Source organism: Podarcis pityusensis, assembly GCF_964106645.2.
Source record: "Podarcis pityusensis genome assembly, chromosome: Z".
In the NCBI taxonomy this organism is placed as follows: Eukaryota; Metazoa; Chordata; class Lepidosauria; order Squamata; family Lacertidae; genus Podarcis; species Podarcis pityusensis.
In genome coordinates, this window is record NC_138044.1 from 29,323,124 (window position 1) to 29,337,156 (window position 14,033).

At 43.2% G+C, this 14,033-nt stretch overlaps 1 long non-coding RNA gene across 1 annotated transcript in view; it reads right to left on the bottom strand.

Moving 5' to 3' along the window:
- Positions 1-240: 240 nt before the first annotated feature.
- The window catches only part of LOC308468870, a 94,201-nt gene continuing 80,408 nt past the window's right edge, over positions 241-14,033 (bottom strand). The window contains exon 3 of the long non-coding RNA XR_013981911.1: positions 241-2,096. This is a non-coding gene — a long non-coding RNA (uncharacterized lncRNA). The remainder of the gene's footprint in view (positions 2,097-14,033) is intronic.

Consider the following 14,033-nt stretch of genomic DNA (forward strand, 5'->3'; position numbering starts at 1 on the left):
TGTGTGTGTGTGTGTGTGTGTGTGTGTGCTCTATAAATGCTGCTGCTTTTGATGACGCATGGAAAATGACATGGCAGAAAGATGCAAATCAGAGCCAGAACCAATTGGAAGGGAAAATACTGCAAGGAGTGTCTGATTTTATAGGGTCTTTATTTCTTATTAAGATGGTGTATATACCACCCTTTCCACAAACCACAGTTTACAGGATAATCAAATAAAAGCACAGAAAGTAAGCCAGCTTGTACCAATCACTAAATAACAATTATTATTAATAGGAGCAGCCAGTAGTCCATTTGTAGAATCAGGTCTCTCCACCTCTAAACATTTGCTGAAACTATAAAGAGATAGACAAGATACACCTCAGAAGGGAGGGAGTTCCACATCTTAAGAGCCACAACTGAAAAGGCCCTTCCATTGCACAGAACTTTGAATTTTGTACCATTGTTTCTTCTAAATATGCTTTAGAATTCAGAGGCTGTTATGGGTTGTTTTCAGTGGACAACATGCTTATAAATTACTGGACTTACAAGCTACTTTTTATCACCCCTAATTAATTTTTAGGTTTCATTTTTAAATGCCCCTTCAAGTTAATTTTTTTAAATTGGCATTAAATACTTGGTTTGGTGTTTTGTTTTTTGAATCCTTGCCATGTTTTGGTATGACAGCCAAAATTTCATTTGACATCTCAGCTGCAGTTTTGTCTCAATGTAGGACCTTTGGCTAGTCATAGTCCCTACCTCACAGGGTTTTCTAAGGATAAGAAAGAGGAAGGAAACTCTCTGTATACATCAGGTTCTTGGGAAAAGAGCAAATGCATATCAGAAATCGAAAATGATGGCAAGTACCTGCAATGGGGCCACCTGTGTCATGGTGCTCTCCCTCAGCTTAATAAATAATGATGATGGGTGAGATCCAATGTAGCATCAGCATAAGAAGTGGGATAGGCTGGTATTGTTGCTCAAGCTTTTTTAATTGTGCAAGCAGGAAAATAGGTGCAGGTCTTGTAAAAGTAGAAAAAATATACAATAGATCAACACTGCAACACTTTTGTCACCCCAAGCTACTTAGTGGACTTGCTATATTAGGAAAGGAGTTTCCACTGGCAGAATGATTGTAGCATTTGCAGGCTGCCACAATCACATCTTAATAATAATAATAATAATAATAATACAAAATGTATATCTCAATTGATTGTCATAAGCCCTCTAAGCGATTTACAAACAACACTGGAAGCATAAATAAAAGAAGGTCAAAAACAGATATTTAGAAACATTCAAAAGATAATTAAAAACACATGTTGCTCATGTGTAACATCCCACTCGTCTACTAAAAGTACCCAGAGCGGCATATGATATAATACTAAAACCATATAATATCATCTAGAAAAATGCAGTTTCCAGCATATACATTTACTTCACAGGGCTGCTGTGAGGATAAAAATGTAAACAACCCCATGCTCATTGTCCTCAACTCATTGGAGAAAGAGAAAGAAAATGTGAAAAATACGTGAATGCTCTTCAGAAATACTTCTGACCTTCCACTGGTGGGCAAATAACCTGCCCTGTCTTCTCATCTACACTGGGCATGTTGTTTTTACTTAGCCCAATTTGGTATTCATTTGTGATGCTCATCACAACAAACTTCCAAGCATTGAAGTGAGCTCCACCTGAACTTGAAAATACACTTATATGTTTTATATTTGTTCTTGCTGACAAACCTTGGCGGTATAAGGGCATTCATGTGTAACCAGGAATGAGAATCACATTTTCAATATACAAAAGACCATTCCAGTTTGTGGACAAAATACCTTAATAGTCATTCTAGGAAAGGGGGCAAAAGTTTGGAATTATATACAGCTGTAATTCCTGCCCAGGACTTTCTGGATGCATGACCCCAGGGGTTACAAAAAGGCAGTAAAATCAGCCGAGGAGAAACACCTGTGTTAGGACGTAAGACGATGGAAGCAGCCAGTTTGGAATGCCTGGCTGGCTGGTTGCACCATTGGGCCTAACGATTGGTTGCCAAGCAACCCAGCATCCTTTATTGAACAGCAAACTTCCTTGGGCCTTCCTTGCCTGTTCCTCAGAGCTAGTTACCTAGTAAGGAGAAAAAGAAATCATTACTTTGCTAATGTTCTTCCTACATGCACTGTCTATCCTTTCACCATTCAAGAGGCCAGGTTGTGGCACTGCAATATATACCAGCTTAAACCAAGCAATGAATGAAGCTTTTTGCATCAGATAAATTCCAAAAGCCACACTTGAGCAATACTGTTATTATGCCCCCATCCAAATGACATAAGATAGTGAGCAAGTTTTTGAGTTTCCCAGAATTCTTCATCAGGCTCAAAGTTAAGAAATGGGAGGGGAAGAAGGGGAAACTGGCTGGATGCTGAGCCTCAAAGATTGCCTTAAGGCATAGTCATAAGTAGGAGGAAACCAGACTTAACCATATTAGGTTCAATTGCATACTACACAGGTTGCACTTAGGATGGAACACACAATGACTGGCTCCTCAATTTTGAACTGTTGGTTTTCATATTTTTGAAAGCTGTTGTGCAGCATAAAGCCTTCATAGCATTTTGGCTAATCCAGTTAGGTCTGCTATCCTATACAAACACAGGCCCCATCTGCGCTATACATTTAACACTGTATCATACTGCTCCAACAGTCATAGCTTCTATCAAAGTATACAGAGAATCAAAAGCAGCAAGCAAAGTGTCAGCAACATCCAGCAAGATAATGCTGGAAGCTGTCATTGTTGCTGGAGGTGCCACCTCTTGGGTCTCTGCTGCCCAAGGCAGCTGCCTCACCTCACCTCACCTCACCTCATGGACTGGGAACTGTAATTTGTTAAGAGTGCTATGACCTGTTAGAAGACCTCCTTCATTGCTCCTTCAATGGGGATTTTTAAGCAGAGGTTGGATGGCCGCCTATCATGGATGCTTTAGCTGAGATTCCCTCATTGCAGGAGGCTGGGCTAGATGACTCTAGGGATCCCTTCAAACTCTACAATTCTATGTTGTGATGCTTCCAGCTCTTAAGAATATAATTATGTGCTCCAGTCCCCTTTACCAATATATTAACAAATGTAGAACTACATTTGTCTGGATCTGCAACCCTGTGAAGTTTTAGATGCTCATACGCAGTGTGGAGAGAAAAGCAAGCTATGTTAAAACAGGGTCATAAAATAAAAAGCTGACCAAAATCCTCCAAAGGATGCAACTACCATAGAAATAGTTATCCAAATAAAATGGTTCATATCTTATTTTCTCATATTTTCTCATATTTTCTCATAGTATGGAAAATGTCCCATACGAAGCAGCCTTCAGTAAATACACAAAAATAAAGGGGAGATCATTTTCTCTGAAATTTCCCAAAGGGAAACAAAGTGTAGCAATAAATATTAAATTTCATCTTTTTTTCTTGTTTCCTTTCCTTCCCCCTCTTTCTTTTCTTAATTCATGATAAACAGGACTGTTGAAAGAGCAAATTATTTCTTTGCTAAGGCAAGAAAACTCATGTCAGATATATAAGATTAGACAAAATCACCATATCAGTTACAGCAGTAAACCATTTGTCAGATGACTGGTGGGGTTTTTTGGGTTTTTTTATTAGTGTGTCATTTTTTGCATGACCCTTCAGACGGCCTGATCCTAATCAAGCACTTTCACCCTTTGAATACAAGCCCCACACTGTGTTTAAAAAACAAACCGTTTTTGTTGATTTTTAAACATACATGAAAATAAGATACACTGGTGAATGGTGAAGTATAGGATAGGGTACAGTAAAGAACTCTGTAGAATTGGATAGGGTGCAAATTAAGGGCAACCAAAATGATAAGGGAATTGGAGTAGCTTCTCTACAACTAGGACAGGAGAGAATTCAAATCCAGTTTGCATTCAAAGGCAAAGCTACCAATTTCTGAAACTATATGCTAACTGGAACACAGCCATTCTATAAAATTCCCACTTCCTACTTACTTGGAAGCTGAGGAATAGCATCAGGATAAGGGTCTCCATGTCACATTACTTTGGCGAGAAGGACACCGTATGTCTCTTTAAAGCAAATTCTGACTTGATGGAACTTTGCAGCACAATGCCTGACCTGATGGAGCGTTGGCTTCTGTGTTAATATTTAAAACCTTATTGCTCAAACTCATTTTCAGCCACTTTGCAGTAGCATAGTAAATATGAATTGGACTGTGACCTGGGAACTCCATGAAATCATCAACCAAACTGTTATACTGTGTGCTGACATCTGCACATAGCCACCTTTTTCTGGGCCAGTTTGATTGTTTTCCAGCAGGGCTGCACACAACCCCCCAGATTTGCCCCATGGCTCTGAGCTGAGTTCCCCCCATCAGGCCAACCCACCCTGCACCAACCAGGGGGGTCACCCACCACACCTCAGAACTAGTCCCAAATTAATTTGGGGTGGGGCTAATGTTTAATTAGGGAGGATCCTAATTAAATATGTGTGTCTCCTTCCCTAGAGGAGGGGGCGGGTCTATTCTGCAGGGTGCTTCTTCGCAAGAGGCTTCTCTGAGGGAAAGAACCATGCCGTGTGTGCGCTCACACAAGTAACATGCATGCCAATCACATACATGAACATAAATGAACCCAGTGTTCAAATTACAGGGGCCCAGTTCCCTTACTTGGGATTCTAAATCCTTAGCTATTGTATTAGAATCCTTGGGGATTATAATGTGACTATAATGAGAGTTAATCAAAGAATCCACCTTGTGGGTTTAATTCCCCCCATCATCTGAACTATAGTATGCATTACAAGCAATAAATCACATAGGTGATTAAATGGATGAAGTAGATGGAATGGGTCCCTTTGCCTCACCCACATACTCATGCCCACATGCACCCACTAGTTGGCTGGTGGAGGGGTTGGGGAATAGGGTAAGAATCATGCACGCGCACATACACACACATGGATGTACACACACAAGCAAAAGATCCTTGCATGAAACCACAAGACTTCCCCTTTTAAAGCAAAGAATACACTGGGGATAGATTAAATAAGGCCTACAACAGAGGGAAGTGAGTTCTGCACTGCAAAGCCTCCCGCAGTCGAGACTTGATAGCCTGCTGACTTCAGACGAAATATGCTAGCCCTTCACAGTTGGCATTGTGCAAGAGCAGATCAAGTCTCAATTCAGCACTCAACTGCATTCTGAACATACAGCAGCAGCCTTTATCCAAAACATAAGAATATGACCAAAAAATAGCTTGTACCAGTTCAGTGGCAGTGAATCCTATAAACATGGCCAGCACTAGAGACTGGTACCCTTGAGCAGTTCCTCAGAAAGACCCACCATTAATACCTACCTAGGTATTAATTAGATATTTAAAAAGTGCACCTTTTTCTGGTGCACTGATCAGAGACACAGGTGCCCGAGTGTAGCTGCCTTTTTAATTTCCCACAATGTACTGCATCCAGGGGCATTGTGTAATAGCAATTTGACCCCGAAGCTTAATGCTGTTTCGAACACTGATCACCAGGATTCACCAGTGGAAGAGGAGGAGATACACCAGAGGGCTCATTGCCTAGGGTTCCCTCACACCTGGAACCCACCCTGCCTATGAGCAAGGCAGATGGGATGAGACCATCTTGCAGGAGGGTTGGGAATCCTTCACTACTGCTTATATGGATATCATTTCAGCATGCTAAATTTGCTAAACTAGCTGCTCCATGGTAGAGAAGTAGTCCACAAAGAATGTGCTGTTACAATTGTCATAATGTTGTTCTACCCTGCAGCAGCCAGCCAGCCAGACGGACTGACTGACTGACAGACGGGAAGTCCAAATTTGGTAAAAATACAAATATCCTTTGTGCAAGTGCAACAAGCTGAAAAACGAGCCACAACAGTCCCCCAAATTGCTAATGGGAAGCAGCAGCTGTAACCAAGGATGTCCTGGGTCCAATTTGTTTCTTCCATGTGGATGTATCCCTGGGGAAGCTCAGGCTGATCAGTGTGGAAGATTCAGCCCAGAATTGGTTAGTGGGAGGCAAAGAGGACACAGGAATGGCAGGAGCTGCCTCATATCAGGTCAGACTATTTTGGGGACAATAAGTCTCCAGGAATATAGACAGAAGTCTTTCATAAGCAACTACTACATGGTGCTTTTTGAAGTTAGAAAACCAAGCACTGGATCTAGGATCTTCTACATGCAATGCATCTTTGTTATCACAGAGTGATAGTTCATCTTTTGCCTCACCTGCAACACCCAGTTGTCACCATCTGCACCCGTATCTCCAAGCTGGAGCTGGGACATCATTCTCTTTATTTCTGAGGTTCAGAATGTGAGTGCTGTCACTTATGGAGCCAAAATATCAGCAGTGTTGGAGGAGGGAGCTTGAGGTTTGCTCTCAAGTCACAGAATTCTGATTGATAGTGGGCATGGTGGGAAAGTGAATGGCATGGAGTGACTATGGATGGGATATAATGGTGACTCTGCCTAATCCTCACTTTCTGAAACAATATGAAAAATGAAACACAAACATCCTGTAAAATTCCTGCTTCTCCAAATTTTCCAATGCAGCTTTTCAGCAAAGTAGTATGTACAAAAAGGCACATGGAGGATAAAGTGTGCATAAAAATGCATGGGCTGGTGTAAACGACATACAGGAATGCATTCCATTAAGGAACATTGCTCTGCAAAAAATGTGTATATTAGGCAAAATTGCTTACAGGTTTGTATATTAGGATAAATTTGCAGTAAAAGACTGATGAACTTTCACCGGCTTAAAAGAAAGAGCTGTACTTAAGACTGGGAAAATGAGAAACTGAGAAAAATGTACAAGTCTACCCATCCCTAAGTAACTGAGGTGCTGAAGAGGGAGCACTCCACATGCTTCAAGGACCCATGAAGGACCCACTTGTGGCATTATAACAGTCAGGGTTTTGCCATGTGCAGCAGCCAACTACATGGCAAGGGTTCATTGAACGTGATGGTATCACACCACTCATCTGCTTCAACAAGATGTTACCAGGGGGTGCAGGGAAGAAAAGCAGATTGGTGACAGCAGATTGGTCACTTATTAACTAGTTTCGTCCTTAATTAGAACATCAGAACCTTCCTCCTGACCCAGACCAAAGTTCTATCAAGTCTAGCATCCTGTTTCTCCATGCAACGAATCAGATGCCTCTGGGAGGCCTGCAAGCAGGACATGAAGGCAATAGCCCACTATTCAGTGGCCTACTGCCTCTGAAACTGGAGGCTCCATTCAATTATTGTGGCTTCATTACCATGGATACCATGAGTCAGCTATTTAGCACAATCCATATCTAACTATATCTATGCAGCTACATAAAAGGTAAAGGGACCCCTGACCATTAGGTCCAGTCGTGGCCGACTCTGGGGTTGCGGCGCTCATCTTGCTTTACTGGCCAAGGGAGCCGGTGTACAGCTTCCAGGTCATGTGGCCAGCATGACTAAGCAGCTTCTGGCAAACCAGAGCAGTGCACGGAAACGCCGTTTACCTTCCCACCAGAGCTGTACCTATTTATCTACTTGCACTTTGATGTGTTTTCGAACTGCTAGGTTGGCAGGAGCAGGGACCGAGCAATGGGAGCTCACCCCATCATGGGGATTTGAACCGCCGACCTTCTGATCGGCAAGTCCTAGGCTCTGTGGTTTAACCCATAGTGCCACCCGCGTCCCTATGCAGCTACATAAAAGGTTACAATCTAAGTTTCGATAGCGGGAAAGAGAACTGAAAGAGGGGTCGGGAGAGACAGAAGAAAGAACAGAAGGGGCCTTGTAGGTCATATAGTGCAAGCCCTCTGCTTAATGCAGGATTTGCAGCGGAGAAGGCAGCTTCGGCATCCCCAGCGAATGGCCCTGCAACCTTTGCTCTACCTCCAGTGGTAGAGCTCATACTCACATTGGGCATTGAAGAACATATTTAAAGCACATGGCTTCTCCCAACAAATTCTGGGAACCAGGGCTAGTGCATCAAATTTTGCCACTTGAGGCAAAATGGGAAGTGCTGCTCCACCCTGCTGCTGCCACACCACCCAGCTCACCCTGCAGCCACCACTGCTGGAGACAGCAAGGTGCACCCAATAGGACACCAGCATGAGGGCTTCCGCCACCTGATGCTGCTGCTGCTGCTGCTGCTGCTGCCTCATTCCACCTCATGGGAGGGCCAGGACAGCTGGGAACTGTAGCTTACCCCTCACAGAGCGACAATTGCCAGCACCCTTAAATTAAATACATGTCCCAGGATTCTTTAGGGGAGTCATATGCTTTACATTGTGCTTTTCAATATGGATGTAACCAGAGAAAGGAGGGAATGGCCAACAAGGAGCATTCACACATTCTGAACTTTTGCTATGGTTGGGAGTGGAGGCTGCCATTTATACAGTGGTACCTCGGGTTAAGTACTTAATTTGTTCTGGAGGTCCGTACTTAACCTGAAACTGTTCTTAACCTGAAGCACCACTTTAGCTAATGGGGCCTCCCGCTGCTGCCGCGCTGCCGGAGCACAATTTCTGTTTTCATCCTGAAGCAATATTTAGGGGTAGCAGAGTCTGTAACCTGAAGCATATGTAACCTGAAGCGAGGTACCACTGTACTTGGATTATTCTGCTTGTGCACTGTCTCTCTCTTTTAAATGCATTCATGCATGCACACACGCACACATGCGCGAGCACGCACACAAGCACACACACACACAGAGGATCTGTGCAAAGCTGTTAAGAATTACACTGCTGATGGGGGAAACAGTAATCCCTGCTTGCTTTGATGTTCAGGGAGGGGGAGCAGAGAGACAAAGCAAAGAGAGACAGAGCACAGATGATGTTCATGTTACTAAGACTTTATTACACTTAATAAAACACACTACAGCGCGTTCACTAGTATACTACGAAGTCTTCATAAATCACATTGCCTGCTCGACATGTGTCAAAATAAAGTCACATAATACAAAACAGGAGAAAATATTCCCAGTCCTGTGTATTTGTTCACTTGTGTCATTGGCTTATGGTAGATGACTTGTCTGATCATTACTGCAAGCCAGAAAGATTCCTGGTTGCTAAATATACCTGTTTATATTCATTAGTGGTGTGGAATCTGTAATCCTGCAGATGTTGCTGAACTCCAGTACCCATCATTTCCAGACAGCATGGCCAATAGTCAGGGGTGGTGGGAGTTGCAGTCCAGCAATATCTGAAGAGCAACAGATATTATTATTATTATTATTATTATTATTATTATTATTATTATATATCACACATTGGAAGCAGATGGGAAGGGGAGAGGGAATCTATAGGGTATAGTCAAGGGGTGGAAGGCTGTGTGCTACAGAGACTCAGAAGTCAGCTGGTAAAGGGCAGGTGAATCAGTATCAAAAGCAAGGATGAGCATGAGGTAGGGCCAGGGCCAGCTCAAGACATTTTGCTGCCTGAGGCAAAGGATAAGACAGTACCCTCTCCCAAGGAACACACAGAAGCTGATTGGACTGGCAATGGAATCTTACTCCAATACTGGTGAAAGGCCAGTGTCTTCCACTGCACTGGAGGGCAGCAGGCTAGTGTATAGGGTACAGCGCACAGCACATGGCACTCACAACTGTGTTCCTTCCCCGAACCTCACCATCTGCCACCTGAGGCAGCTGTCTCACTCTGCCTCATTGTAGAGCTGGCCCTGGGTAGGAGTATTGGGCAACACTCCATGCTAAAAGTTTATAGGGGGCAGAGGGGAAGCTGGGGCCTCTGACTTTCTGTGGTGATTCCCCTCCTAGATACGGTTTTAAAAGGCTACTAGGAGTATGATTTGGCTGCAATTTGGAGTAGTCAGAGGGTGGGGTTTGTGTGTATCATTAAGCCCCCTCCTCTCCCCAATAATCTGAGCACTCTAAAGGGATAGGTGGGGGCTTCTGCTGTTCACACAAAGGGATGCAGAGAGGTAAGAAGGTCTGACCTTCCCATATTGATTCAGAGCAACCAATTGAATCTTTGGCTCATATCAATGTGTTGCACTCTCTTACCAGTGCATCTCTGCAATGCATTGAGCCGAAATCCAGCACATCCTCAGCAAGCCCTGTTTTTCTGGTTTTTTTAAAATACCCCTTTGAAAAGGACACACTTCCCTTCTTTCCTGCCCGCCCCCCCAGCAAACATTTGCTGTATTTCTGCCCCTCCCCAAAAAGTATTTCACTGAGGTTCCAGCGCCATGGCATGCTTTATGGGAGCCCTGCAAAGAGAACTCCCGTCAGCTGCTTAGCCCAACAGCATAAATTTGATCTCGCAATTAGTATTCAGCTCAGCATCCTGGATAGAAACCAATGTTGCAGCCAAGAGGTGGTTTAAAACACATAAATCATAGATCAATGACAGAACTCTAAGCACTGGATAGATTACAAAAGTAAGCTTTAGTTAAAAATAGATTAACCATTTCCCTCCAGGAATTCCTTCTGCCAAAAAAAAGAAAAGAGGAAAAAAGAAACCCTATATATTAAACAAATAAAATTGCATGTTATCCAAGGATTTCCACCCATACTAATATATGCATATAGTAGATTAATTGCCTTTTTCCTTGACATTTAACATTCTGGTTAAAGAAATGTTGTATCATGCTATTTGAGTGGAAAATAATACACAGCACAGAAAGCAAAAGAGAGAGAGAGAGAAGAAAGAAAGAAAGAAAGAAAGAAAGAAAGAAAGAAAGAAAGAAAGAAAGAAATAACTAAAAATATAGCATGAGCCAACAATAGCAGCAGCTTTGGAACAATTGCTGCAGAAAATCAGGCTATTTCTGATGCATTTGGTTTTGGTTTGAATTGTTCAAATAGGCTCCTGAGGTCAACAAAGGCTGAGGCACAGCTACAATTGAGCTCGTCCAAATTTGTATTTTTCTTTTAAGACTAGTTGGAAGAAGAGGTAGTAAATCTATTTCAGGAGACATAAGGAACTTTATTATACCAGTTCAGACTATTGGTCCTTCTAGCTCAGAATTATCTACATGTCTGGCAGCAGCTCTTTGGAGTTTTAGATGAACCTTTTCCTACCTCATCTAGAGCCAATGCTTGGAACTGAACCTGAGACCTTCTGCTTGCAAACTGTGCACGGTCATTCAGCTGTGGTCCTTTCCCTGATGTAGGGTGAACATATGAAGCTGCCTTATACTGAGTTAGATTGTTCTTCCATCTAGTTCAGTGTTGCCTACACCGACTAGCGGCGACTCTCAATGTTTTCAGATGGGGGCCCTTCCCAGAGCTACCTGGAGGTACCGAAGACTGAACTCGAGATGTTCAGCAAACAGAATATGCACTCCACCACTGACCTACCAATTAAAGCGGCAGATGCACTTACATGACAGAATGCACTTTCATCCAAATAAATGACTTGTGCATAGAAAACTGGCATGGCAGGAAGAAATGTTGTCACCTAGCTTTCTCCCAGAGTTGACAGCAATTTTGGGGGTGGGTGGGAGAAAGAGTGTGTGGATTGGGGGAGAGGTGGTGATAAGAAGAATGTGTGGATTGGGTAGGTGGGGGAAAGAGTGTGTGGATCAGGTGTGGGGTGAGAGAAAGAATGCATGGATCAGGAGGACGGGTGGTGGTAAAAAGAGCACATGGATCAGGCAGGGGGTGGGATAAAGAGCATGCGTTGTGAGGGGGTGGGGGCAGAAAGACTGCATGGATGTCCCACTTTCCTGTCCCAAAAAGTTGGGCGGTATGGTGTTCTAGACAGCCTCACATTGTAAGACCTGTCGGAGGTATGAAGGCTTAGCACTAGAACGGTCAGTGTATAAGCAAGAATACACACTACTCAGCCACCTCTTATTTTCAGGTAACAAAGAGCAAGAGACCAACCCCACCCCACCCCACCCCTCAATTATTTTGAACTAATACAGATTATGAAGGAAACTGAGTTGTTTGTCCTTCCCCCACAAAAAGCCTCCAGACCGATTTGTCTGCAATTTGGCAGGCTTACTCCATACCCTCCAACATTTCTCTGATGAAAATAGGGACGAACTAAGGAAAAGTGCGACATTCTGGGATTAAATCAGAAACCGGGGCAGCTTCTGTAAATCCAGGACTGTCCAAGGAAGATAAAGACACTTGGAGCATCTGTTACTCTGTGCCTGTAAATTTCATTGACCAAAAGCAGAGGTGGAGTATTGCCATGTTTAGATTATCCATTATAGCCACTGGGCGAGCTGGAGCTTCACAGAATGTATTGGAGACCAAATTATGGACCAAAGTAGAGAAAGAGCACAGGGTGGCTAAGAAGCATCAAAATTTTTAAAGATTGCACAGATGCAAATACAAAGCAATCTTGGGGCCAATGTACACCCCTAATACAAATTGGAAGATAAGTCAATTTCTCACTTATAACTAGAAATCAGCTTTTATGGCATATTCTATATCTCTTTATAAAAAAAACCCAACCTGTGAATATTTTTCATGTACTCCTTAGAACAGAACAGCCTTTTGACTAAAAGAAATGATTTAAACTCAACATTGACAGACAGACACCCTGGAATGTGTATGTTTTTCTTTTAGAATTCTAGACAACCAAAACAACATCAAATGATAAAAGGAGACAGAATTCATATATAAAAGCTTTTCACCCAAGACTTTTCTCTCTCATTAAATACGTACTGCAATATTTGATTGGTTCAAGAAGAATGATCAAATAAAAAAGGTGGGGGTGGGGGGAGAGAGACCAAACTTCTCCATGTTGGATTTCCCAAATTTTGATCAAACAAGCAGGACTGAATTTCAAAAGTTATTACCGCATGAGACTATGACTGTCTACTGTTAGTTTAACTAAATTAAAGATCATGTCGTGTAAATCCTGAAATAAAATAATCATCACCAAACACCCATGTTTACTTCAGATATTTTAACATCCTGTAAGTAATGAAAAGGTGGTTATGGTAAGGAATGTTGTGTTTAGTTTTCTCAGTGAAGTCAACTGAGCCCTTTTCCTAGATCTCTGGCATGGTGAAGAATGTTCTAAATTCATAAGAAGAGTGTGGAAAGTAAGGTAAAGGTAAAGGGACCCCTGACCATCAGGTCCAGTCGTGGCCGACTCTGGGGTTGCGGTGCTGTTTAGTGGGAGGATCCAAACTTGCATGGCGCTGCTCTTTCGTGAGTGGATGCCCTGCATACAAGGGAAATCTCTTATGAAGCAACAGCACGCACAGATTCAGATCCTCTAGCTGTTAAGTTAGAGATTCTAATGCCATGTAGCGCTGCTTTGGGGAAGGAGGACAGGAAATGTGTCTCCCTACCTTCTCCCACGGGACATGGGTGGCACTGTGGGTTAAACCATGGAGCCTAGGGCTTGGTGATCAGAAGGTCGGTGGTTCAAATCCCTGTGACGGGGTGAGCTCCCGTTGTTCGGTCCCTGCTCCTGCCAACCTAGCAGTTCAAAAGCACATCAAAGTGCAAGTAGATGAATAGGTACCGCTCCAGCGGGAAGGTAAACGGTGTTTCCGTGTGCTGCTCTGGTTCGCCAGAAGCGGCTTAGTCATGCTGGCCATATGACCCAGAAGCTGTATGCCGGCTCCCTCGGCCAATAAAGCAAGATGAGTGCTGCAACCCCAGAGTCGGCCATGACTGGACCTCATGGTCAGGGGTCCCTTTACCTTTACCTTTACCTTTACCTTTACCTTTACCTTTACCTTTACCTTTACCTTCTCCCACAAACATGCAGCCACCCAGAAACTTTTCACAGCTTCCCCATTCTTCTTGCTCAAGCCTACCTCTCCTTCCTGCCTAATGCTCTTCCCCCGACAGCCCTGTATGTCTCTGGGTTGCTCAACCCAACCTATAGTGATCTGGGGCTCTCTCAACCCAAGTCGAATAATGCCCAGATCCCTCTGAAAAGGTCTTATCTGGCCCTGGATTCAGGCCCTTGTCAAATCTACTATACAGCTCTGCTCACTTCCGTAACACTTTGAAAGATAGGAGGCCCCAGGGATGCAGCAGGAAAGGGATATGAATCCTTAAAGTTGTTATTTTGTGAATTTGGGTTCTTAACTCAGATTTAAGCCTCTTATCCAA